This window comes from Rhinopithecus bieti, unplaced genomic scaffold, assembly GCF_001698545.2.
Source record: "Rhinopithecus bieti isolate Rb0 unplaced genomic scaffold, ASM169854v2 scaffold_18285, whole genome shotgun sequence".
Lineage (NCBI taxonomy): Eukaryota > Metazoa > Chordata > Mammalia > Primates > Cercopithecidae > Rhinopithecus > Rhinopithecus bieti.
In genome coordinates, this window is record NW_016809276.1 from 1,273,336 (window position 1) to 1,300,379 (window position 27,044).

Here is a 27,044-nt window from a genome sequence, read left to right on the forward strand (position 1 = left end):
ATATAATATTTGGAAAAAAGAAAGTGAGTAAGACTCATCTTGGGGGTATTATTTATTTATTTATTTATTTATTTATTTATTTATTTATTTATTTTGAGACGGAGTCTCACTCTGTGGCCTGGGCTGGAGTGCAGTGGCCAGATCTCAGCTCACTGCAAGCTCCGCCTCCCGGGTTCACACCATTCTCCTGCCTCAGCCTCCCGAGTAGCTGGGACTACAGGCACCTGCCACCTCACCCGGCTAGCTTTTTGTATTTTTTAGTAGAGACGAGGTTTCACCGTGTTAGCCAGGATGGTTTCGATCTCCTGACATCGTGATCCGCCCGTCTCGGCCTCCCAAAGTGCTGGGATTACAGGCTTGAGCCACCGCGCCCAGCCAGGGGTATAATAATTTATTAATAAAGCATATGGAAATTAAATGAACTAGACTAAACAGTTTTTTCTTTCTACCATATCCCATGAAAAACTTTATTATCATACACTGGGAGAAAGCCTTCTTGCAATATGCCCAAATATTTACTTTCACATTAGGAACATTTGAACCCTTTTGACATTTTCTACAAATCTCAGAGCATCCATTTAAACCCAACTGCTCACTTCTGCCTTTTAATTTCTTCATGCTGTAATTTAACACTAGAGTTACTTTTCTGATGTATTTGGTATGAATAAATTATATTCTACAAATGTTTCAAACGTTCAATAGGTGCTAACCAGTCATCATATATCTATGAGTACCCTTTAGAAAAGAACAAAATGATCTTCATTTTTTTTTATTTGCACAATTTAAATCTTAAAAATGTGTAGTTATGTAAGTGCAAGATTAAGGAGTTCTCTCATTGCAAATTTCTAATCCTCCTGCTAGGGGATTATAAACTCCCATACTGTTATAAAGTTCTTCTGTATACCAGGGTCTTATAACAAACTGGAAGACTAAATGTATTTTTTTTTCTCTCTTTATATATGTTTGAATCATAGGAATCCATTAGAAAAATACAGCTTCATTGGATTTAGGAGAAAATATACCCTTTGTTCAACATTTAAGATTGCATTTCCAATTCACATATGATTGCTTATACAATTTTCAGTCTCCCACAACCCAAATAAAAAAAGGTTTTATATTCTATAGCCATGCATTTCAAAAGACAACGTCAAAACATTCAGTAGAACAGAACTTTCTTATCGCTCCCTGCAGACCCTCAGCACCAGTGTGGCATGGGGGAGAAAAGGGCTTAATTATAACAGTTTCTTATTACAGAAACCTAGGTGGTTGCCACATGTGGCAAAGTTAACAGACATGAAAAATGTGGACCTTGTTTCTTTCTGTTTATTTTTCCAAGATGTTTAGGGAGGGCAGTTGCAGCAGGGATCAGAGTTACCACCTTTAGGGTACCCCTTAGTGATCACTAAATTTACATTAAAATGAACTATAATAGAATTAAACAGTCTACATCCTGTGTGCCCCTGTATTTAGTGGGTTATTTAGTAGACCTCTAGTCTTAGTTTAATTCAAGCCATATGTGTGTGTTGGGGTGGAGAGAGAAGGACTTTTTTTTTCCCCTGAGCTTGGGCTTAAATGAATAAAGCAGGAGAAGAGAAGCGGCCTCTTCCCTTTTCTGTTGACTAAGGGGAAAAGTACAAGAAGGATCGGTGACTTTGTATGATGAGGACCTGGATATTTGGCCATGGAAGTGGCCTTGCCACTTGGGCTTGTTCCAGTATCTACAATGCATTTAAAAAAAGAAACAAAGAAAAATTTTTTAAAAGTTGGAATTTTCTCCCAGTGGTAGACCTGACTCAGGTCAAGCACACCTGGTTCTCAACTTTGATCAAGGGTACCTGGTTCTAGATCTAGCTCTACCATAATGGTTCACAATGTGAGGCTTGGCCAAGTCATTTCTCCTCTCTGGCTCCAATTCAATCATTATATTAAAATGGGAGGGTAGGATGATGGTTCATCTTCAGAGGTTCCTTCTGGCAGTGTGCCGGGTACTAACAGGTGTCTAGAAAATGCTGGGGATTTGCCTGATAACCAGGGGTGATGACTGAGACAGGGTAGTAGACCAGCCCATATCAACAACATGAGCCGGAGACAATGCTGTGTGTACAGTGATGACACGTGGGTGGGACTCATTATTGGAGTTAGTGTATTTCTGATTGTCTGTAAAGATATGCCTGGGAAAAGCAAACATTAGGAGACTGAATCCTCAATCTAGGGAAGGATTAAGGTGACCCCTGACTGAAGCAGATTCAGGTTCTAAGAGTGTTGTTTGTTAAAAGCACCCATTTCCACCCTTGAAATAGGTGATGTAGATCTTTTTTTTTTTTTTTTTTTTTTTTTGAGACAGAGTCTCGCTCTGTTGCCCAGGCTGGAGTGCAGTGGCGCGATCTCGGCTCACTGCAAGGTCCGCCTCCCGGGTTCACACCATTCTCCTGCCTCAGCCTCCCTAGTAGCTGGGACTACAGGCACCCGCCACCATGCCCAGCTAATTTTTTTTTGTAGTTTTTAGTAGAGTCAGGGTTTCACCGTGTTAGCCAGGATGGTCTTGATCTCCTGACCTCGTGATCCACCCGCCTCTGCCTCGCAAAGTGTTGGGATTACAGGCGTGAGCCACCGCGCCCGGCCAGTGTTGTAGATCGTAAATCTGCTAACCTCATCAAGGTGACTGAGATTAGCTGTCAGCAAGCTCATCGCTTTTCTCTCCCAACAGTGCCTTATTTGGGCTCAACTAAAAGTGAGCCAATCATAGAGCTGGGCTCAGTGGCTCACGCCTGTAATCCCAGCACTTTGGGAGGCTGAGGCGGGTTGATCACCTAAGGCTGGGAGTTCGAGACCAGCCTCATCAACATGGAGAAACCCCATCTCTACTAAATATACAAAAATTAGCCCGGTGTGGTGGTCTGCACCTATAATCCCAGCTACTCAAGAGGCTGAGGCAGTAGAATTGCTTGAACCTGGGAGGCGGAGGTTGCAGTGAACTAAGATCATACCACTGCATTCCAGCCTGGACAACAGAGTGAGATCCTGTCTCAAAAATAAATAAACAAAAAATAAAAGTGAGCTGATGACTACAGTACGCCAGGTTCTCCATTGCCTGTGTTTGATGTGTTAGTCAAATTATGCATCAAGCCAGCCAGTATAAAAAGCTTCCCCCAGACCTTCTAAAATGCCAGCTCCACATCTAGCTGCATAATAATCTGAATTACTTTTTAAAAAAGTTTAAAATGGTTGGGCACAGCTGCTCATACCTATAATTCCAGCAATTTGGGTGGTAGAGGCAGGCTGATTGCTTGAGCTCAGGAGTTTGATACTACCCTGGGTAACATGGTAAAACCCCATCTCTACCAAAAATACAAAAATTAGCTGGGTGTGGTGGTGCACACCTGTACTCCCAGCTACTTGAGAGGACCTCTTCAGCCTGGGAGATCAAGGCTGCAGTGAGATGTGATCTCACCAGTGCTCTCCAGTCTGGGCCACAGAGAAAGACTCTATCTCAAACAAACAAAAGTTTAAAAATTGAGGAAAATAGGAGAGAAGGACAGAAACTGGTGCAATGAAAGGAAAAGCTCTAAACGTGGATTTAGATTAGCATGAAACCCCAGCATCCCTCCTTCTCCCACATTTCTCTCTTTCCCCTTCCTTTCATTCCCTAATGATCATTCTCATGCTACATGCTAGTTTTCTTTTTTTTTTTTTTTTTTTTTTTTTTTCTTTCTTTTTTGAGACGGAGCTCAAATTGCTCTAGACTCCTGCCCCGCGCTTAGAGTGCCACGTGCCCCCGGATCTCAGCTGCACTGCAAGTTCCGCCCTCCCGTTGTCCTTCACGCCCCACTCTCCCATCTGCCTCAGACCTCCGAGGTAGCTGGGGACCCTACAAGGCGCCCCCCCCCACCCCATCAGCCCAGAGACCTCAGTTATTTTTATGTATTGTTGTGTAGTATGAGGAGGCGGGGTTTCACGTGTTAGCCAGGATGGTCCATCTCCTGACCTCGTGATCCGCCCTCTCGCCTCCCAAAAGGTGGGATTATAACAGGACTTGGCCACCACGCCCGGCCTCTCATGCTATTTTCACCTTATTTTATTTGCCACTTGTGCCAGGTGCTGTCATGGGCAAGATGAGGGCAAATGTTGAACAAGAGAGAAAAGTCTCTGGCCCCATATGACTTATCATTCAGTGATAGAGACAGAAAGCAGAGACCTTTCAAAATGATTGCATACTATCTGAGATGACAGATGATCTCAGAGTGAAGTCCAGGGTCTTAGAAAATGGACAGTGTGAAGGAGAACTATGGGATTCTTCAAATTCCTTTAACGAGAAGACTTCATCTTTTCAGGAATGTCAAGAAATCTCTGAGGAAGTGGGTCTTTAAAGGGATACCCACTCTCTTAAGGAGGAGCCAGTGTCAACTCTCCAAGCTCATCAAAATCAGGGACAACATTTCAATTTATTTTAGATTTTAATGTACTTTAGGTTTTCTCAATCACTTATGTGAATTTCTTTAGCTAGTCAGCACATATGCAACTGGTTATCATTCCTGATGTAGTTGAACTTTTTGCTTTCTTCTGTCACTGGTGGTGAGTGAGGCTTTTACTTCTACAAAACTCTTATATGCTCTGTCCTTTCCTAAATTCATGTCCAAAAGGAAGCTCATAACTCCCATGGCCCTTGTTATAACGTGAGGGTGCTTCTAGGCCTCAGAAGCAGGCATCAGGAAATGGAATCTCTCTTTCCGACTTTCTCCTGTCCTCCTTCCACCAGCCCAAGGTAGGTCTCTAATCCAACTTTGGGTCAAAAGATGCTCATTCCAGAGATGATCTTACTCCATACACTAGAGGAAGGAACGCTACACAGAGAGGCCAAGAAAATTCTGGCAGGCCTGGCTGGGTTTCGATCACATGATTTTTGTCTAGTGCCATCTCTATATGGTTGTTGAGCATGCCTACATAATGAAGCCTACATAAAAACCTGAGAAGACGGGGCTCGAGAGTTTCTGGATCGCTAAACACATGGAGGTTCCTGGAGGGCGGTGTGCCCACGGAGGCCACGGAAGCTCTGTACCCCTCTTGCCATACCATACCCTAAGCATTTCTTCAGCTGTATCCTTTGTCATATACTTCATAACAAATTGGTTAAGTGTTCTGTGAGCCTCTCTAGCAAATTAAACCCAAAGAGGGGGTTGTGGGAACCCCAACTTGAAGCCTGTCATTCAGAAGTTCCAGAGACCTGGGCTTGAGACTGAGGTCTCAATTTGTGAGATCTGACACTCTCCTCAGGTAGACAATATGAGAATTGAACTGGAAGACACCCAGTTGGTGCTTGCTGCAGAAGTAACTGTGGTGGTGACAAGAACCCCTCCTCATCCTCCATTTGTTAACAGAAGGCTTCTGTATTGATTATTTTTATGTTGGTGTGGCAGTGAGGGAATAGCACAGTTTTTTATTTTTTTTTTCTAAACAGAAATGTACTGAGTATTTAAAATACACAATTTTGTTTAATGTTTACACAGCCATGTAAGATATTGTTTTCCTATTTTGCAGATGACAATACTGTTACAGAGTGATGAAGTCACTTCTTCAGAAGCTAGTAAGATATTGAACCTTGAATTTGCAACCAGAAATTTTTGAAGCTGACATATACATATTCAATTTAATTCATTGCATATTTCTTCATTTTAATCAGCTTTTGTTTTTCTCTGAAGCCCAAGAAGGGGAAATTGACTTGCCCTATGTGGCAGGACTTTGTGAGAGAATAACGTCCTCATGTCTCCAGTATCCAGTAATCACGTATGGAAATAAATATAATTTAATATGTAACTTTTCTCTCTCTGTATTTCTCTGTGTGTGTGTGTGTGACTATCTCATCTAGGTAAATAGATATATAGATGACGTTTAAGCTATAATTAAGATGTTAAGGTAAATGTTTAAGCTATATTTAAATTTATCATTTGGATAAGTTTATAGATTTAATTATGTATTTTATGCGTGTACATTTTTTATTTTATTGTAGTTCAATTGATCATTTTCTTTTCCTTCATAGTTGGAGCTTTGTTTTCAAGATTGCAATCCAGGCTCCAATGCATTCTAGCTGTGTGACTTTTGGCAAACAGCTTAAAGTTTCTATACCCATTTCCCATATGTAAATGGCGTTAGTTACATCATGTGTCTACTATGTGGTAAGCAGTTGATGAGATGTACATAAAATAGCCTCTTCTGTGGTCAGCAGACAGAGAGTAGACATCAATAAATGTGAAATTAAGTTATGGTGAACTCATAAGGCAGGCTTGAATGGAAAAAGAATATGCAAAGAGAGTCTGAGGAAGATGTGTGGATGGAGGGTGGTGGTGAAGTGAAGGCATAACACTTTTTTTTTTTTTTTTTTAACCAGCTATGCTGTATTTTTTAGTGTGTCTTCCCAAGCTGGAGGAATTGCAGGAACTCTAATAACAGAAGACCTTCCCCCAAATTATGAGCAGATTTCCTTGCAGTTGAGTAGGCTGACAATGATTGATCATCTCTGACATCTGTTCTTTCTCTGATTCTCTAAACCAATGTATGTGTACCGCTCTTCCAAAATGTATCTCTTCCAACCTTTGTGACTAGGTGGATGCTCCCCTAAGAAAACGTAAGTTCCTTAAAGACAGGGTCAGTGTAATCACTTTGTCCCCTGGCTGCCCTGAGCATAGGGTTATGCTTTCCCACAGAGGAGGTGACTAATAAATGCTGGCTAACTGAATACGGAGTAATTTTTTTAAAATTACCTTTTTTTACTCTTCCTCTGCCTTTGGCTTAGAGTTACCCATCACACTCTTCTTTTTTTTTCTGCAGTTCAACTTTCTTTGCTCCACAGCACCATGACATTGTTTATAGAGTATATATCCAGGTTTTCAGTCATTCAGCTGGCCATGATATGAGCCTCGTGATAACCTTTTGTCTAGTTTATACTTTGTCACAAATTGCCTTGCACGGCCTTCAATAAGCTACTGCCCCCCTCTGAAATTGCAGCTTTCTCATCTGCAAAATGAGATAGCACACCTGCTACTTTTTAAGATCATTCATTATCTAAATTCTATGACTGTGGGCCGATCACCTTTATCCCAGAAATAAGTGGGCTCTGAAATAAATAATTTAGGAGGACACAGGTGTTCTGCTGAAGAGGTGATGCTTATAGATTCCTGTGAGACAGACCACAAGGCATGAGGTCTCAGGGCAACTTTCTGAATTCCTCCATGTCTGGATCTTGCCTGGCTCTTGTGGTTACAGCCCTCTTTCCATAGACAATAGCAAAGCCTCAATGAGTGCTGTCGTGTGCCAGACGACCTCCTCTCTGTCCTTATAAAAATAATAATAATAAAAAAACTCTTGGATACGTTCTAAGTGGTGAGATACACATACGGTATAAACACTTCATGTTATCCAGAAAACAAACGTTTAAAAGGAGAACAAAATGTATTTTTGACCATACTCATTCCATTCCTCACTTCATATGCCACTAAATTCAACACAGAGAACAATGGGTTAGCTACGAGCAAAAAATAATCTCCGATCAATGGAAATTTTTGCATACTTGGTTCTAGCTCAGTCACTGAGTTAATGTGATATTTTAAATGATTTGCTTAACATTTTTTGACTCAGCTCTCTTTCTGAAAAATGGGGATAATGATGCTTTACTTTGTTCCTGAGGACAGTGTTACTTAGGACCACTGGAGAGAAGGGATCTGACTCTGGATTCTGTCTTTATCTCTTGCTCTCCATGTACTCAGGACTAATCACTTAATTTGTCTGAACCTTCTAAAATGGTGACCTCCATCTCATGGGATTGTTATGAGAATTAAAAACAAACAAACAAACAAAACCTGTAGTTTAGTTTTGACCACTGGGCAGGTGTTCAACAAATAGTAGTATTTTTAAATTTTTTTATTTTTTGAGATGGAGTCTCACTCTCTTGCACAGGCTGGAGCGCAGTGGTGCTAAATCAGTTCACTGTAACCTCCGCCTCCTGGGTTCAAGGGATTCTTCTGCCTCAGCTTCCCAAGTAGTTGGGACGATAGGTGTGTGCCACCACACCCAGCTGATTTTTGTAGTTTTAGTAGAGACTGGGTTTCACCATATTGGCCAGGCTGGTCTCAAACTCCTGACCTCGTGATCCGCCCACCTTGGCCTCCCAACGTGCTGGGATTACAGGCGTGAGCCACCACACCCAGTGCAAATGGTAGGATTAATTGATACATGGAGATCATGCCCAGCCTGAAGGAGTATATTTTCATATTGTTAAGCCCAAGATACGGAGCAAGATGACTGTTGCTTTAGGAAGCGGGGGAAGGACACATGATGTGGTCCTGTTTCTTTTTTTTGAGATCTAGAAGAAGACATAAAATAGAGAAAAATATTGGGCTAGATCCTAACTATTTTTGCCACCTTTTGACAATTATTTCTGATTCTCTTGGCTCTTTTTTTTTTTATTGTAATTTATGAAGTTCCAACTAGGTGACTGCCAATGTTTCCACAGGCTCTGCAATGTTAGGGGTGAAAGATGGAGCTTTTCTCTTTTTGCCAGGAGCAGTCATTGGGATTTGATGCTTTCAAGATTCAAGTAAATTGTGGCTATGCCCTGGAGGTATAATAGGGAAATTCATGTGTGTTAAATCCATTGTACAGTAGGGAAACCTTAGTTTCAAGGATACCAGCAGCAGTGCTCTATTTGTAATTTTAGTAGTTCATGCAATTTTTTGGCCAGTATATTCACCAAGCCTCAGGAATATTTATGCCATTCTTTATTCTACTGAAAGACCAAAAGACTTAGGCACTCAAAACTACATATGCATTTTTTTTTTTTTTTTCGCTCTAGGGGTTGATAAACAACAGGGTATGCTAATAATAATCATTATGAGAATTTTTTTATGATAAAAGTATATCTATGCCAAATTCTCTAGGCACCTAAGAATGCCAAACTGAATATATTGCCTAATAAAAGGGCAGCCCAGCTCTATAAATCTGAAGCATAGTGAAGAAAAATTCTCCATAACCACCACCAACTGCATAATAAATAAAGCAACTATTCACCCATGTAAAACAAAGTAAAGAAAGAACTTTAAAAAGCACCAGCACTTTGTATCCGAGGACTTTAAAGTAGAAGCTGAAAACCTAGAAAGATGTTGTATGTTGAAATGGTCTACTAGATACTCAAAAGTTAAACAAAACCTCTCCTTAGGTACTGGTTAAACCAACCAGCTATTGACCTTCTAGCCGCTGAATTAGTTCGAATGGGATATATGTCCTGCAGTAACACAAACACCCAAAATTTCAGAGGCTGAACATGTCAGATTCAATTTCATACTAATGTTAACTTGTACTTAGGTTTGGGGCTCTTGGTGTTCCATCCTGTACAGGATGGAGGTTTAACACTCTCATCCATCATCAATTGGGACATCTAGGCTGGGCCTTGGCTGCTTCATTCCAGCAACTCTGGCATTGTGGTGCTCTTCACTTCCAGCCATGAAAATAATGGAAAATGTCTAATAAGACATAAAGAAATTACATCCTTTCCTGACTACCTTGGGCCAAGAATAATTCATACCAATTTTGCTCATAGCCCATTGGCCAGACTGGCCACATGACCTTAACTTTACTATGAAAGAGGCTGAAATAAAGAGGGTTGCATGGTGAACAATACTGCTTTGCTATAGCAGTTCTGTTTTTATCCATTAGGGTAGGCATCCTAGTCAGCTTGGACTGCTGTAACAAAAATATTATTGACCACATGGCTTAAAAACAACAGAAATACATTTCTCACAGTTTGGAGGCTGGATGTCCAACATCAGGGTGCCAGGGTACTGTTGCTGAAATTCTGACACAGATACTTACTCAAGCCACTTTCTTCAAGTTATTTGGTTTTCGTAAGTTTTAGATTTCCATTATTTAAATGGAATAATGATGTTTGTCCAAAAACCATCAGGGGTAAATTACGCATTTCTCTTTAGATGATATATGTAGAAATGTGGTCAAAATCATTACGCACTTAATAAGTGCAATGCAATGATTGATAGATTGAGTTAAGAGTCAGAGGCTACTTCCTCTTGAAGTCAGATAGAATGCCTTTAGCAGCAAGTAACAGATGACCTTACTCAAAACAGACTGAACCAATAAGGAAATTATCTCCTATAACATCAAGTCCAGAGGTAGGATAATGTGACAGATCTTTAATGACTCACATTTGTATGATGCCTCCACATTGACATTCTTTGTGCTAACTTCATGTTTAACCCAGGAACAAGGACTTTGCAGCAGTTCCAGGTGTTACGCCCAGACAAAAAATTTAAGAGGAAAAAGAAGGATCATTGCTTATTGGTTCTCTTTATCATGAAGAAATGTTTCCCAGAATTCCAGCCCTGTTTCTTCTCAAAATTTATTTGCCAGAATTAGATCACTGGTAGAGGGAATGGGATCACCACAATTGGCTTGGACTAAACTTGTCACATGAAATTTAGCTGCATTCCTCATTTTTTAAAAAAAGGTTTTCTTTGTGTGTGTGTTTTGTTTATTTGTTTTGTTTGTTTTTTATTAGCATCTGTGTATTTTTTGGAATCTAACCAAGAAACTTACCTTTGCTATGGCTGCCAGGGGGTCCACCTGACCCCAGAGTGAGAATCATGGGCAGACCAAAGTAGTATGGCCACCAGATTTTGTGAAAATGCAAGAATATTTTAGGCGGACATATTCAGATTCAAATCCTGACTCAGTCACTAGTGACACGAGCTTTGTTTACATCTCTTATGCTTCAGTCTCCTCTTCTATGAAACCTACCTCACGAGTCTTTTGCATGACTAAATTAAATAATGCAGCATGCCTGGCACATAGTAGGTACTTACATAAGTGTTATTATTGGTAATAATATTAATATTAATATAATGAATAACTAGAAGAAAAACTTTCTGTTGTATCTTGTCCAATATCTTTTTTCGCCTGGTCATGTTAAGTGTATGTTACCCTGTTTCCTTTCCAACAAATCCTATGTCAATATAGATAGTTCTCATGTTTTATGCAAATGTAGCTTGAAAAATATGTCTGCCCTCAATGTTCAAAAACAGGGGCATAGTTAATTAAATCGTGGTAAGACTGCATGGTGAAAATTTAAACATTAGTAGTGATGTTTGTGTAGCATTTTTAGTAGCATGGGGAATTATTCATGTTATAATATTAAAAATGTGTTTCCAAAATATATACGTAATATGATCTCAGCTATGGAAAAGAAAAACATTCAGTGGAAAAAAGCTTAAAGGGAAGAGCACCAAAGTCAATAAAATTTGCATCTCATTGGAGAAATTATGTGTGATTTTTTTGTTCTTTCATTCTGTATTATTCTGAATACATTTTTCAGTGTGTAGAACCTATATAATTAAATGAAACGTTACTGAAAATAGAAATATAAATATGGACATATAGATAGATACGTACCAAAATCATGCATTTCTCACTTACTTGCACATCAATTTCTGCTGGACACTCATGGATACACACCATGCATTCCACCTCACTCTCTCATGAAATCAAAGAATCGCTGCACTGAATAATGTCTTTCAGGTCACCTGGTTGTTTATTTAAATCACCTGTAGAAGATTCCCTATCTTAGAGTTTCTGCTTTGTAATGGAAGAGGTATTTGAAGTGTTCCAAATCATAGGTGCTGGGGACCAGCACCTCTAAACCAAGCTCCCTTATATGAATGGGTGATCCTAGTAATCTACTTACCTCTGTTAAGACCCAATGTCATCATATGAAAATAATAATAGAAATAATGGTGTCAACCTCCTGGGACATTAGCACAAAATTCATGAGGTAATGCCTATACAGTGAGTTTAACACAAAGCTATGTTTGTGTGGTAGAAGCTCAATGTCTTTAATGTGCACTGTGGAACAGATTATTTTAAAATGTCAATCTCAAGCTATAGATGCTGCCTGAAATATGATTTGGAAATGGAGTTGGATATGATCTCCACACAGTGAAATCTACCAGATCTTGATATGGTAGTAAAATACTGAGAGCACTTGCAAATTGGTCATTAGAGAGGTGGAAGTATAAGAATAATATTATATTTGTATTATAATTATAATATGATATTTGGTGTTCCTATGTGCTCAGCATCCAATACCTTTTCTTCTAGTAAGAGTACCCTGAATCTGGAGACATCTTTTTTAGTCTTTCTGGTTTGGCGAAGCTGACTCCAAGCTTAGTGTCAAGAATTGAGTATGTGACCAGGCTTGGCCAACCAGGCCACAGAGTTTTATTTAGGAATAGTGAGATAGCCCAGACTGAGTCATTCTGAGCCATTGAGTCTCCAAGGCTAAACTCTACCATTTTTTTCTGAATTTTAGAGGAAGACACAATTTTCTGTGAATCTTAAAAATCAGAGGATATATATCTTCAGCTACTAGGTGGTGGGGAGATAAAATATGTAAAATTTTTTTATACTGAAAACAAAATATGGAGGACAACAGAGTATAAAATGATGAATAAAAGCCATATCTTAAATACATGGAAGAGTCCCTGGATCCAGCTAAGTCTGAAATCATACTCACATCTGGACTTTTCAATTACATGAGCTTATAAAGTTATTCTTTTTTTATGCCAGCTTGAAATGGGTTATTTTCATCCAAGCATAAGAATATGCACTAGTAAAACATTATATATATATACACATATATATGAGTTATATATATATAGTTTTATATATATATGAGTTATATATAGTTATATAAATATAGTTTTATAGATATGAGTAGGAGTGGTGTAGGGGAAAGTTTTACTATAGCTAAAACATTGATAATATTTTTAAAAAGTATTGTAGGTTGTACATTTAAAAAAACAAAACAACTTCCCAATGTTTTACTGTCAAATGGAATGATGTGTTAGAATTAATAAAACTAACAAGCATCACTTGCAGCAGGTTATCGAATATATCAAGATTTGTTCCTTGTGCTTGGGTATTCAACTTGATGAGACAATGACAGCTGATCACTGCATTCAGCTGTCAGTGTTTGTGTACTTCATACAAGAGAAAGTGATCAGAGACAAAGGCTTGTGTTATGAACCATTGCATCCAAAAAGAAAAGACAGTGATGTGTTCAAGTTTATCAAAGACTTCTGCTAAAAGCATAAAAACACGTTGTCACATATGGATGGATCTACACCAATGATGCCCTTGCTAAGCTTGGGTAAATCCCAGAATTGCTTTCTAAGAAAGAAGTACCTCACAGCTTCATTACAGATTGTATGTTTTACAGTCATGAAAAGGCTGCACAACCCATTCGTCATAATCAAAGGATGCTTTGCTTACCACAGTGAAGTGGTCAACTTCAGGGGAGGACATTTTCTCAGTTATCATTGATTTGATTTCTTTTGTTAATAAATTGATAGAGAGCACTGCTTTTCTATTACGTAAAGAGGTGAGGTGATTTTCATGTAGCTAGATAATTGCTCATATATATATATTTCAAATGTGAAAAATGAAAATCTCTTTCTTTACAGCAGAAACAAGAGTTTACTTGATACTTTGGAAATCAGCATGCATAGCATTTACACACACATACTTAAACATAACAAATATTTATTAGATAAAACCAGGATAAACCTAACGATAGCCAGAGTGAAGTTATTTCACATTATTAGGAAACTCTAAGTGGGTTAAAGGGGCTGGATAAAGTAATTATTTGATTATTGGTTTATTTTTTTCCCTTAAAGACAGACTTGTAGGAAACGTGGAAACAACCTTCACTTGTGAAGTGACAAAGGATTTGTAACATTTGCATTCAAGTTAATTACTGCTATGTAAGTACTTACTACTGCTATTTTGTCATAGGTTTTCTGGACATTTTGTAGATCCTTTTCTTTGTTTATAATTAGGTGATTTCCTCTAGTGTTTTGCCTTAATTCCTTCCTTTTATTTTTTTGTATCTACTGTAACTTTTTGCTTTGTAGTTATGAGACTTACATGAAACATCTTGTAGTTATAACAGGCCATTTTAAGTTGACAGCTACTTAAATTTAATTGCATTAAAAAAACAAGATTTTTACTTCATCTTCGCTAACATTTTATGTTTTTGATTTCACAATTTACAGTTTTTTACACTGTATATTTCTTTAAAGTTACAGTAGCTATTATTATTAATAGTTTTGTCTCCTAACATATTATCTTAAATATATTTGACTTACACAGTACTATTACAGTATTAGAATATTTTGAATTTGCTTGTGTACTTTTACCAGGTAGTTTTATTCTTTTATATGTTTTCATGTTACTATGTAGTGTTCTTTTCTTTTAACTGGAAGAACTCTCTTTAACATTTCCTGTAAGACAGATCTGGTGGTGACGAACTCCTTCAGCTTTTGTTCGTCTGAGAAATTCTCTCTGTTTCAGAAGGACAGCCTTTTCCAGTTACAATATTCTTGATACGCTTTTTTTTTTCCTTTGGCAATTTAATCTAATATCCCATTTTCTCCTGGCCTAAAACGCTTCATCTGAGACATGAAACCTGTAAGATTTCACTTTTAACCAAGGCTAGTTTCTGCTAGCCTTGTTGTAACTCCTTTATACATGACATGCTTCATTTCTCTTCTTTAATACAGAGTACTTTTTGTCTTTGATTTTTGACAGTTTGATCATATGTCTTGGTATAGCCTTGTTTGGGTTAAATCTTACTGGAGACCTTTGACCTTCCTATCATCTCCATGTTTGGAAAGTATTCTGTTATTATTTCTTTAAGTTTTATTGTTTTGTGTCTCTTTTTTCTCCTTTCAAGCTCTTATAATGCAAACACTGGCTCTTATCATTTTTCCATAAATCCCATAAGCTTTTTTTACTCTTTTTCATTCTATTTTTTCCTTCTTCTCTGTGTATTTTCAAATAACTTATCTTTGAGTTCACAGATTCTTCCTTCTGCTTGATCAATTCTGCTGTTGACAATCTCTGTCACATTTTCATTTCCTTTATTGTATTTTCATCTGCAAAATGTCTGTTTGATTTTCAAAATAATCTCAATCTGTTAAATTTATTAATTTGATTATTTATTGTTTTCTTGCCTTTGTTAAATTGTTTCTCTATATTTTCTTGAGTTTTGTGGAGCTTTCTTAGAAACAGTTTGAATTATTTGTCAGACAGTTCATAAATCCCCATTTCTTTAGGGGTGGCTTTGGTGCTTTGTTATTCCTTTGTTGGTGTTACGTTTCTCTGATTGTTCTGATCATTGTGGCTGTGCATTGGTGTCTAAACATTTGAAAAAGTAGAGATTTATTTCAATCTTTGGAGACTGGCTTTTGTTCTGGGAAATCCCAAAAACGGTCTGCCTGTCCAGAAATTCTGGGCAGGCCACCTGGAATCGTTTATGGGGAGGCTTGCTGTTAAAAGTCCTTGGGTAGACTGGTCTAGTGCCTGGGCCAGTGGATACGTGAGCCTGGGTTTGTGGGGTTAGACCTGGAGCCTGAATTCACTGAGCTAATGATTTGATCTACAGAGATGGCACTGGAGCCTGGGTCTGTGAGGGCAGGCCTGGAGCCTGTGTCTGTTGAGACTACCCTAAAGCCTGGGGTCATAGGAACTGAAATGATACTGGGTGGGTCCTTGGGCCTAAATATTCAGGAACTAGCTAGGTACTGGGATGGGCCTGGAGACTAAGTGCACTGGAATGGGCTTTGAGGCTGGGTTTTAAGGGGTGGACCAGGGTTCTGGGTCCATACGAGCTAGCCTAGAGCCTGAGTCCGCAGATGTAATCCTGGAACTTCAGTCTTTAGAGGCCAGCCTGGCAACAGGGTCCACAGGGCTGGGTCTGGACCTTAGTTCTGTCAGAACAGGACTAGATCCTGGATATACCAGAGCCTGAGACTGGCATGGAGCTTGGGACTGGCCTTGTGCTGGAACAGACATGGAGTTTGAGTCCACCAGTGCTGATCTAGAATCTGAGATCACAGGTGCTGTCCTGGAGTTTAAAGCCACAGGAGCTTAAATAATGTCTGAGTTTGTAGGGGCCAACCTGGATCCTAGGTCAGTTAAAACTGATCTAGGTTCTGGGGCAATGAGATCCAGTCTGGAGCCTGAGTCCTTGGTCGGGCCCAGTGTTAGGGTCTACTGGAGTAAGCCTGGCCCCTGGGTAGGATGGAACAGGTCAAAATCCTAGGTTTGCTTGAGCAGGAGCCAGAGGGGCCATTCAGGAGGGAGGAGCCACAGGGACCAGCCTAGCAGTGGGCGGGCCTGGAACCTATGTCTACAGATGCTGACCTGGTACCAGAGGTCTTTAGGTGCTAACGTAGTGCTGGAGTGGGCCTGAAGGTTGATGTTCTGTGGGCTGACTTGGCTCTGGGCTGGTCTGGAACCTCAAATGAGCCTAGAACCTGGAGTTGCAGGGCCTGGCCTGGTGTTGGGGTTGCCCTGAAGACTGGGACCATGGGGAGCAGCTTGGCACTGAGAGTGGGCCTAGAGAGAGCCTGTGGGGTAGGCCTCATGCTGGGGCAGCCTGAAGCCTTGGGTCACTTGGCTGAACCAGAACTGGGGCTGATCTGTAGCCCGGGGTCAATGGTTCACTGAACATGCTTGGAGCCTGGGGCTGTAGGATCTTGCCTGACATCTGAATGCACCTGGAAGCTCAGCCTGCAGGTACTGGACTGGAGTGTGGGACTCTGGGAACCTACCAGTGCTGTGTTACACTGGGGAAGGCTCAGTTTTGGGGTCTGATGCAAAGTCTGGGGCTCACATACTTCCCCTTCTCCCATTCAGGGTCATCTCCACACTGTACTGCCTGGGGGAGGACTGACATGGGTGATGTACATGAGCCATTGTATTGTTGGAACATGATCTGTCAGCTAGTGGCTTTGTGAGTGGTGCTAAGAGTAAAGTAATGTCCAAAATGAGGGAGATGAAACTTTCACTTTGGGGAACAGTAGCCATTCCACTCCTGGCATGTTGGTTTTCACTCTGGGTACCCATCTGGTTCATTGCCCTGTCCTGCTTCCTACTCTCCTCAGTGGATCTTTTCGTATTTCTGTGCTACATTCATGTGCTACAATCTGTCACTGGGTTTCCTTATCATTTATGAAGGTATTTTTGTACATGGACAGTTGTTCAAATTGATGTTTGTATAGGGAGATGAGCACAGAAGAGTTCTATTCTGCCATTTCGCTGACATTCAGCCTGAAGTTATATTCATTTGCAATATTATAATTATCCTTCCCATAGATGTTTTTCACCCTGGCGATCTCAGTGTAAAAAAAAATTGAGAGTTGGAATCTTTCCTGATAAGGATGTGACAGAGAAGCACATTAAATGCAAGCTTTTACATGGTTGTGTCTCAAATATTAGCATCTAGCACAATGCTTGACACAATGCAAGAGCTCAGCAATATTTTGTGATAGAAAGGATGAAGGAAGAGCCAGTTTTTACAAATGAAGAAAATTATATTCAAGTTAGAGAATGTCTGATGTGCTCAGGTTTCATCCTTTGTCACAATTGTGAAGACAGAGCTGCAGACCTAGGTGCCAGACAGAATTATTGTCACTTTGCACATTAAGCAAAGACCTGGAACCGCTTACGTGTGAGTGATGACACACCCAAGTCTATTTCAACAAAGGTGTCTCATTTTTCCAAAGTCATATACAAAATTTCTAACAGAGGAGTGATTGACCTAGCAAAATATGTTAATAAAAAATAAACAAGAGATATTGAGTTTGAAAATGTTGAATGTATTCTAAGGACTACTTTGAAAATAAACATAAAATAAGGTATAGTAAAACCTTTCTTGCACATTTATGCTCTATGTATAATTTTAATAACTAACCCCTCAAATAGTTTTAAACCAGAGGCATAAGGACACATTTTAAGAACAAATGGAAGTTGTGTGGAGAAGGCTGCAGAGAGGTTAAGCATCAGTGATTTATAGCAAGTGAGCACAGTGGTGCCAAATGCACAGAAGCTGTCAGAAAGTAGAGACAGACCACTCTTAGTTTATGTTGTACAATCCTCTTGTATCAACCTCTGACCTTGCAGAGCCAAATGGAAGGAGACAGAAGACTCCACATTTAGCCTGTATTCTGATCACTGCCCTTTCCTTCTTGCTCTGCCAAGTCCTCTGTTAACCCTGGGTTGTCATTCTCAGGGCTACTGCAGAGCAAGTCACAGGGCTCCAAATCCACCTGCCTATTACTGAGGAATCCAGGCAGTATTCCAGGCTGGCCGCCTACATTTGAGAATGAAGCTCTCAGAGCAGGGGAACCCAAGTCAGGATAGAGGAAGCATGCACTTGCAGAAAGAAAAAAAAGAAAAAATTCAAGTGTTTGTTAAATTCAGCCTCATAGTTTATTCTTAGACCAATGAACAGATGGATATAACCCCAGTGCTGGAGTTCCCCCAAATAAAGACAAACAACTACTCTTAAGATGAGCTTGATTTAATCTCCCAAGCCAGGCATAGCTGGAAAAGAAATTTGATGTACATTGGTAGCTTTTCTCCAACCTCCTCACGGGCAACACAAAGGTTATAACTCTAATACACAGGACATGAAAACATCCTGCCAGCGCACAGACAAGCTTACATTGCTGCCTCTGAAGTTCAGCTCTTTCCCCCATGAGGCCTTGGGAGCTACTCCTCTGGCCTCCAAGATGCCACCGTACAAAACACCTGTCTTTCTTTCCCACTATTAATTGTATATGGTATTTCTCTTTCCCATGGCAAACCTCCTATTTTAAATTATTCCCTTGAAGTATAAATTATTGTTGGCTCATGACTGGTCAAATAATGGGTTTGTGAATGACGCTAAGAGAAACAGAATGTCTAAAGTGAGAGAAATGAGACTTCTACTCTGGGGAACAATGACCATTTCACACCTGGGGTGTTGGCTTTTGTTCTGGGTACCACCCTAAATGAACTTTCACAAGTGAATTGTGTTCAGAGGGAATTGGCAAGAATGAGGGAGGCATTAAAATTGTGCTACTTATCTTTGTATAGTCGAAGAACTGGAGCCCAGAAAATAAATGAAAAATAGAACATGAGGGCAGCATCGATATATTTCAAGAAGCATCCTGTAAAAGCAGGACTTTTTTTTTTTCAGTAATTCCCGAAGTTTGAATATACATTTGTTTCAGTAAATTAAAATTACTTTGTAAACATCAGATAGGTCCTCAAATTAAAAACAAATAAACAAAAAAAGACTTTACAGGATATTGTGAGATGCCTGTATTTAGAGGGTCCATAGAGAACTAGGAAAAGCATCTGAATAGGATTTTGTAGAACATGAATCAGCAAACTATGACCCCTGTGCCCAATTCAGCCTGTGGCCTGTATTATTAGGACTCAGCACCCTGACCCATTTGTTTATATATTGTCTATGGCTGCTTCATCTGTATGAAGCAAAGCTGAGTAGCTACAGCAGAGACTTGGTGGTCCAAACCACCTACAATATTTGCTAGCTTGCCCTTTAAAGAAAAACTTGCTAATCCCTGTGTTGAAGAAACTCAAGTGAGCATAATAAGACCCTGAGAGGTTAAACTTTTTGACTTCATCTTGCTGACTTCTTAAAAGAGAGAAATCTCCATTTGGAAGCAATGAAGAGGAAAATGATTTAATTTCCAAAAATACTTTGCAGAAACACACCCTTATAAATAAGTACTATAAAGGGAATTATGGCTTGATGGAGAATTTATGGAATATCTCATTAAAATAATCATGAGTGGGAGGCATTGATATTCGGAGTTTAACAGTTCATAATAGCTACTGCAAAGTCGTTTTAATGATCATCAACAAAATATTATTACCTATTTCCTTTTGAAATACATGGAATAATTTCAGATTTCATCTCTGTAATGTATGCATGCAAAGCACACTGAGGGAGGAAGGAAGACACTGAAAGAATACAATTTTAAGAAATAAATGATAAATCTCTATGTAATAAAGGATACTCCAACTTTTATAGAACCTTATTCATAGTCTCAAAGTACGTTTGAAAGGTTCAGACGTGTTTTTTCTGTACCTGAAGTCAAGTCAGTCTTTTAATTGCAAACATTATGTTCATTTCCATATGCTCATAAACTTCAAAGATGGTGAATAGCAGACATTTTGCAAGATTTATGGGAGTGGTATTTCCTGTAGGCACTCATTTGGTGAGTTTTTATGTGATGAATGCATTTCTAATTGGGATTATTTACATAGGCATCTGGGTCCTGGTTAGTGATGGAAGAGAGGGACAGGGAGACTCAGGTTTAGTTGATGCCATGTTTGATTTAATGTTTTCCAGAGTGGAACAAGGTTCCTGTTTTGCCATTTCTGCCAGAGATTTGATGTAATGTAGGTAACTTTTATGGTTCCTCCCAGCTCTTACTGTCTACAATTGTATATTCCAACAAAATTTATCTTTACAACTCCCTGGATCTATGTTAAAGGGGAAAAGAGGAGAATATAAAGAGGCCACAAAACACTAGCTTAAACTGAAGATTTGTTGATTTTGTCAGTTGGGTTAGGATGAAAGGAAAGTACAAATGAATTTTAATGAAATGAGGATTTTTTTTTTTCAAATGCTGACTGTGTGCCATCCTGGTGGGGCTTTGGAATAAAATGAGGATTTAAAATAAAAGTCTATAAATGGATATATTTACTCAAAACTGTTTTGATGCATTTATGATGTTGGTATTCCTCACTTATTAGCACAGCTATTAAAATAAGGTATTTTTCAAAAATCACTGTTAGTCTGAATATCTCTGTTGCCTAAAATAGTTTTGCCATTTAGACTCAATCAACAGCAAAATCAAGAATAATAACAGACTTTTTTCTCTATATATCTAAGTTTGTAATAGCTAGATAGTTCTCATTTGGGGTTTTTATTGACAAAGAGCTCAGAGGAAAGTAATGGAAATTTCTGAAAGGAAGGATATGGACTGGTTTGGAAAAGACATTTGAAAAGGAGAAAAAAGTCAGGCTTATAGAAGCTGGAACTATCCATTCTGGTGAATGTGCATTTAGGAGTTACGATTAAGACATGAGACTGTTGAACCCTGGCAGAAAAGTAAGCATATAGCAAACACGTGCATCATATCAGAGGAGAGAGGAATCTCCTCTCATTGTTGTGCAATTTTTAACCTTGAGGCCATGCGGTTTTCCAATGTCCATGTACAATCTAAACTGAAGGCAGTAGAAAGTTACAAATATAAAGCCTGCCCTGGATTCTTCCCCATTGAGTGAGATAACTGTGTTTTGTTTATTTGTTGCTATACAACAAAATACTCCAGCATGCAGTGGCTTAAAATAACAATGATTTCGTATTGCTCATGATGTTGAAGTTTGGCTGGTTGGGTCTTCTCCACGTGGCGTTGACTAAAGTTTCTCATGTGGTTCGTTCAGGGGGGAACTTGTAGGGCTGGAACATTCAAGAAGGCTTTACTCACATATCTGGGTGCTTGGTTCTAGCTGTAGGCTGGAGAGCCTCAGTTATTCTCCATGTGGTCTCTTGCTGTCTCGACACAGCAAGTCTTAATTTTGTATCCTGTATCCAACGTGTTTTACATGAAAGCAAAAGTTGACACTGATGCAATCTCTTGAGGGCTAGTTCCAGATCTGAAACAGTGCTATTTCTACCGCATCCTGTTAGTTACATAAGGCCAAGGTAAATAGACTCAGCCTCTTGAGAGGAGTAGCTGTAAATACTTATATCCGTTTGTGATACCCACAGCTGCCTTTGGAGATAATCTACCCAACCTGATTAGTGGAAGTGTTCAAAAAATACCAAATTAAAATCGTGGAAAATAGCCTATGTCCTATTCAGGGAATGAGTGAAACATGATGTCTAGGTAGAATATCAAATTAGAACTTAGTTCTGTGAAATCTGAACCATGATCATAGAAGAAAGTACAAAAATGTCTGTGCAGTCATATACACTTGGAAAATGCTTAATTGAACTTACTCAAGGAGCTTTCTTTACTGTAGGACTTCTCAGCGCTTATATTATGCTAATATGCATGCATCATTGGTATCAAAATAATGAATGTGTTAGGCAGCATTCCTTAATGGACTTGATCACGAGTTTCTTTTTCAGGGAACACTCTATGGAATACATTTTGGGCAATGCAACAACGTAAGAGAGAGCCAGATAAATGATACGTATGAAATGCCCTCAGCGACCTCAGGGAGATAAGGAAAGTAAAGAGAAAGCCCACCAAGCATAATGGGATGTGGAGGGAAATGCCAAATATGTGGAGTGAGGATCCCTAACTTTCATTTCTAGTCCTGTTGGCGTGGGAGTAATTTCATCTATCTGAGCTCAGATCCATAGAGGGGAAATAATAATGTTAGGGGTCATGCAGAATGGTTCAATGGTTTGATTATGATATAAATTATAACTTTGCGTGAAGTAATTTCCAAGTTTTTCATGATCAAAGAACAGTTTTTTTTCATTATTTTTCTGTTACTCTCATGATTTAAATTAGCTTACCAAACAGTGGTCAAGGAACGATTTAAGGGTAAATCTTTGATACACTGTAAATATTTGTGCCTAAGCAACTTAATTTGATTTTTATTAATAACTATTCAAGCAATTGGTTGGCCTCTCTGTTGCCAGCAGTGTCAAAGGATTCTACTACATGGATTTACAGCAGTGTTATTACATCTCCTGTTGGCCATTTCTTTTGTCTCTTAGTTTTACAATGCGCTGTTCTCTTCATCTTCATTCCTCATTCCTGACACTGTGTCTACAAAACAGCACAAAGAGAAAAAAGAGGAAGGGAAGATAATATTCGCCTCAGATGACAGTGATCTTGAGGTGTGCTTTAAAAATGGTGTAAAGAAAGTAAAAACTTTTAAGAACTACGAATTAAGGACATTCAGGAAACTGTACCATGTCACAGTGATTTTTGTCTTTCATATTTCCACCAGGAAACACGGATGTTCTCTCTTTGTGAATCACATATCTACTATTCTTAAACGTTTTGTTTATCTTATTCTTCTAAAAGTGAGTGCTTTAGGCTTCTGAATCAAGCTGTTTTACAACTTTGAACAGTTTTGTTAATATCATCTGGTATAACAGAACCTATCATTATGCAATTATTGAACAGTACTTTTGGTTGCAAAATCTAAAATTTAAGTCGCATTAAAGCTGGATTCAAAGAATGAGATATATCAAACCTGGGTTTAACATATAACAGGTGTTTAGTACATTTTGTTGATATGTTCACTGCTTTAGTGGAGATCTACAGTGCAGTAGGAGAAAAATCTGATAGAATAATTTATTTCAGAAAACTTGCATTCTTCTTAAGAAGTCTAATATATGTTATCATTTTAATCTCTGACAAGTCCTAGAATAAGAAATGTTTGTCTTTCTTTAATGCATAGTTTTCAAATATATCCGAAGAATTTTTTTTTAATTAATACTTAACCATATGTAGGAGAGGGAGCAGAGGGCAATGCAGAGGGTTTTGGAAATCAACTTTGAAGTTTCTCTGAATTCTTCAGGCAACTATATGATTACAAATTGGCAGAATCTCTTCATGAATGTGTTTTACTTAGGTTTAATATTTTCTGAAAATTGCATAGCCCAGAAAAATATCTGGCTTACTTGAATCTAATGATTGAGATATATATTATAATCTTGTGTAAGGTGGTGTCAAAGTTTTCATGATTGAAGTACTGTAATATTATTATTCTATAAACCCCTGTGATATGAGTTTGCTTATCAAACTGCATCTATTAACAGCTCCTTTTTTTCTTATGATTATTAATCTGGACACATGTTTCAACCAGAGTGCCTTACCAGCACAAGCTAACCACAGTGACTTCATGTAATTTCAACCAAAAAAATAAGGAGAAAGAAGTTTGTTATTTTATTTAAACAGGGTAGTGTAAATACGAGTAGATTTTTCTAAACATGAAAAATAGCTCACAGACGCCAATTTCTGCTGTTGAAATATCCAAGGACCTACAGCAGTTGTTCTTAATTTTGATTGCACATCATAAACACCTGAGGAGGTCTGATAAAGAAAATGCCACTGCTTCAGCCCCAGCCCCAAGCATTTATGTCCGAATTTATGAGACAGTCCCAGATTCTAGTATTTTTTAAACCCTCCAGATTATGCTAATTTATAACAAAAGTTGGGACTCTCAATCCCCAGTATTACTAATTAGATTAAATGATATAAGTGAGATACACAATTTTACAGAGGTAGAATTACCTGTCTGAGACAGAGAGTGAAGGCATTGTCTTAATAACGAGACACCTCAGTCAAGGTCATTGTTACTTTTGAAAGGATCACTGGTTTTAGTTTATTTCCAAAGTTGTTGTATGATCTTTGTCATAAATTAAATCTTCCTAAAGCAATCATGTGGGATGTAAGTGGACATTAGAATTTAGGAATTGGGTAAGAACCTGGAAAAGAATTCCTCCTAGCTAGATTACTTTAAGCAACTTGTTTAACTACATCTCTCTAACTTTCAGTTGCTTCATCTTCATTCCAATGAAAGCATCTGTGTGACAGACTTCTGTAAAGACTCAACAATAAAACACACATCAAAACAGCCTGCACAGTTCTCAGTACTGTTGGCACTCAATAAATAGTAGTGGATTCTAGGTCATTAATTCCAATACAGCTAATTTTATATTTTTAAGATAAATGCCAAGGATAAGCTTCAAAATTAGCCAAAAACTAAAGTAAATAGAAAACTTGCTTTTAATTAGGACCCTGAAGTTGTGGCAATACAATTTGATAAACATATACCATCTCAGTCTGCACTGCCAAATATTAATAGAGAAATGCCCTGCCAAGTGTTATTAGACAACTACATTTGAGAAATATATTTGTGTGCTTTTTTCATGGAAGCATTTGCATTATTCAGTCTAAAAACTTAATATTTGTTCCTATGCCCTCCCCCATGATCTCAGATTAGTAGGATGACATTAATGATCTTGGTTTTTCCATTTACTGCGCATTTAAAGAAGGGCAAGGTGGCTGAATATGTGCTTGGTGTAGAAATGGTAAGAAAAGAACTCTCTCAAATTGTATTAACACATGTAGATCTGTAGTCGATCAATTCAGTTCCTCTTTGAATTATTTTCAGTATATGAAAATTTCTAATATTCTGGAGTCAAAACCCTCAGTTCTTTCCTATGTTATTTTATTGCATGAATAGAAAAGTCTTGCCCCTCCATGATGTATTTGTTACGTATATTTGCTTTTTAGTTTAAAAAGCACCCAGTTTGGACTGGGTGTGGTGGCTCACGCCTGTAATCCTGGCATTTTAGGAGGCGAGGCAGGTGGATTGCTTGAGCTCAGGAGCTTGAAACCAGCCTGGGCAACATGGTAAAACCCCATCACTATGAAAACACACACCACACACAAACACACAAAGACACCCACACACACAATTAGCTGGGCTTGGTGGTGTGTGCCTATAGTCCCAGTTACTTGGGGCCTGAGGTAGGAGGATCACTTGTGCCCAGGAGGCTGAGGCTGCAGTGAGCCAAGCTTGTACCATTCCTCTCCAGCCTGGGTGACAGAGTCAGCCCCTTTCTCAATAAACAAATATAGATCATAAATAAATGCTCGAATTGTATATTTAGTAATTTAATATAGTCAGAATTAGGTTTGATGTATGTTCTTATACAAATAACAGTATTGATTTTTAATATTGGTATTTAGAAAATTTTAGCATATGAAATAATTTTGAGTTATTTTCATAATATCATTCCATCTCTATATTTAAAGTAGATGAATAAATGTAGCATAAAAACTCATAATGGCACACAATGTACTTGAAAATTCAACCCTAACTCCCTTCTCTGACCCACACCCTACCCACTGCATTGGCTTGACTCCTAGGAAACATGCTCATTCACTACAGAGAATCCAGCCAGCCCTGGATCCTACCACATGCTTTCAATTCACAACATAAAGCATTTACACCCATTGATGCTGCCTCTTCAGCTGGTAAGTTTATAAAGATGAGAGAGGGAAAATGAATAATGTCTCTCAGAAATTTCCTGTATGCCTGACTGTATCAGCAATTATGTTTGTATCTTTTTATCCCCATAAAATCTTTGGGTGAAACTTATTTTCTCCCCATTTTCATACCTGGGAGATCTAAAGTTGTGAGATGCGAAGAATGTGACTGGTGTCCCACAGCTGGAAGTGGCTAAAATGGGATTTTATAATGTAGGTACGTCTCAAACCAAAGAGCACCTCCTTCCAGTCAATACAATGCTGTTTCCAATTTCAAGCTTTCCGCTTACAGTTCAGACTCTAGTTACCTACATTTCAACATATGTCTACATGTATTTCTATTCATCATGTATTTCTCATGTATTATACTATGGATACAGTATTTTTGCCCGCTCACTTATGGTCTTATGAGATCTTTGAGAAATCATATATAGGATTAATGTTTGTGTCTTATGCAGTCAGCACAGGGCGGGATAAGAAGATGTAAAAACGATGTATGTTGGGTTGATGGATAGATGGATGCAATTTGATTTCCTAGTATTGTCTATTCTCTTGTTTTGCTTTCCATTTTAGTTATATTACACCTTCCAGAATAAAATTACATTATAATATATGTAGCATCCAAAATGGTTTGGATGGGGCTTTTATTTTAATTGAAGACAGAGTATTACGGTTGTATGAGTGATATCACACCTCTGCAAGAGAAAAGTCTATTCTTTTAAATATATACTGAAGACTTTGTATAGGAATTGTTTCCAACCCATAAAATTATTTACTGTGGCAGTAAATAGAAAACAAAATCAATTCCCCTCCAACAATTTATGAGTGGTCTAGATAGAGCTTTAGCTAATACATCTCAAGGAGCTCTTTCAATAGGCCCTCACTGCTGCTGTATTTCTTTTAAACTACACTCCACATTTCCTAATCAGCTATATCTAGACATTAAAGTAAAATTTATGATAAAAATAGAAAAGCCTGAAGTCCTTGAATTCTATCGATTTGAATAAAGGATACTTTATAATTGTTCAATAGTTGATTTTCCCATTATTAGTTTTATTTCAATATTTTGAGTGAGATAAATAGAAGCACATTTTTCCA

At 38.4% G+C, this 27,044-nt stretch overlaps 1 long non-coding RNA gene across 1 annotated transcript in view; it reads right to left on the reverse strand.

Annotated features, from left to right (window-relative positions):
• Positions 1–22,633: 22,633 nt before the first annotated feature.
• LOC108540056 (uncharacterized) overlaps positions 22,634–27,044 on the reverse strand; it is a 159,176-nt gene continuing 154,765 nt past the window's right edge. Inside the window, exon 4 of the long non-coding RNA XR_001888571.1 lies at positions 22,634–22,706. This is a non-coding gene — a long non-coding RNA (uncharacterized LOC108540056). The remainder of the gene's footprint in view (positions 22,707–27,044) is intronic.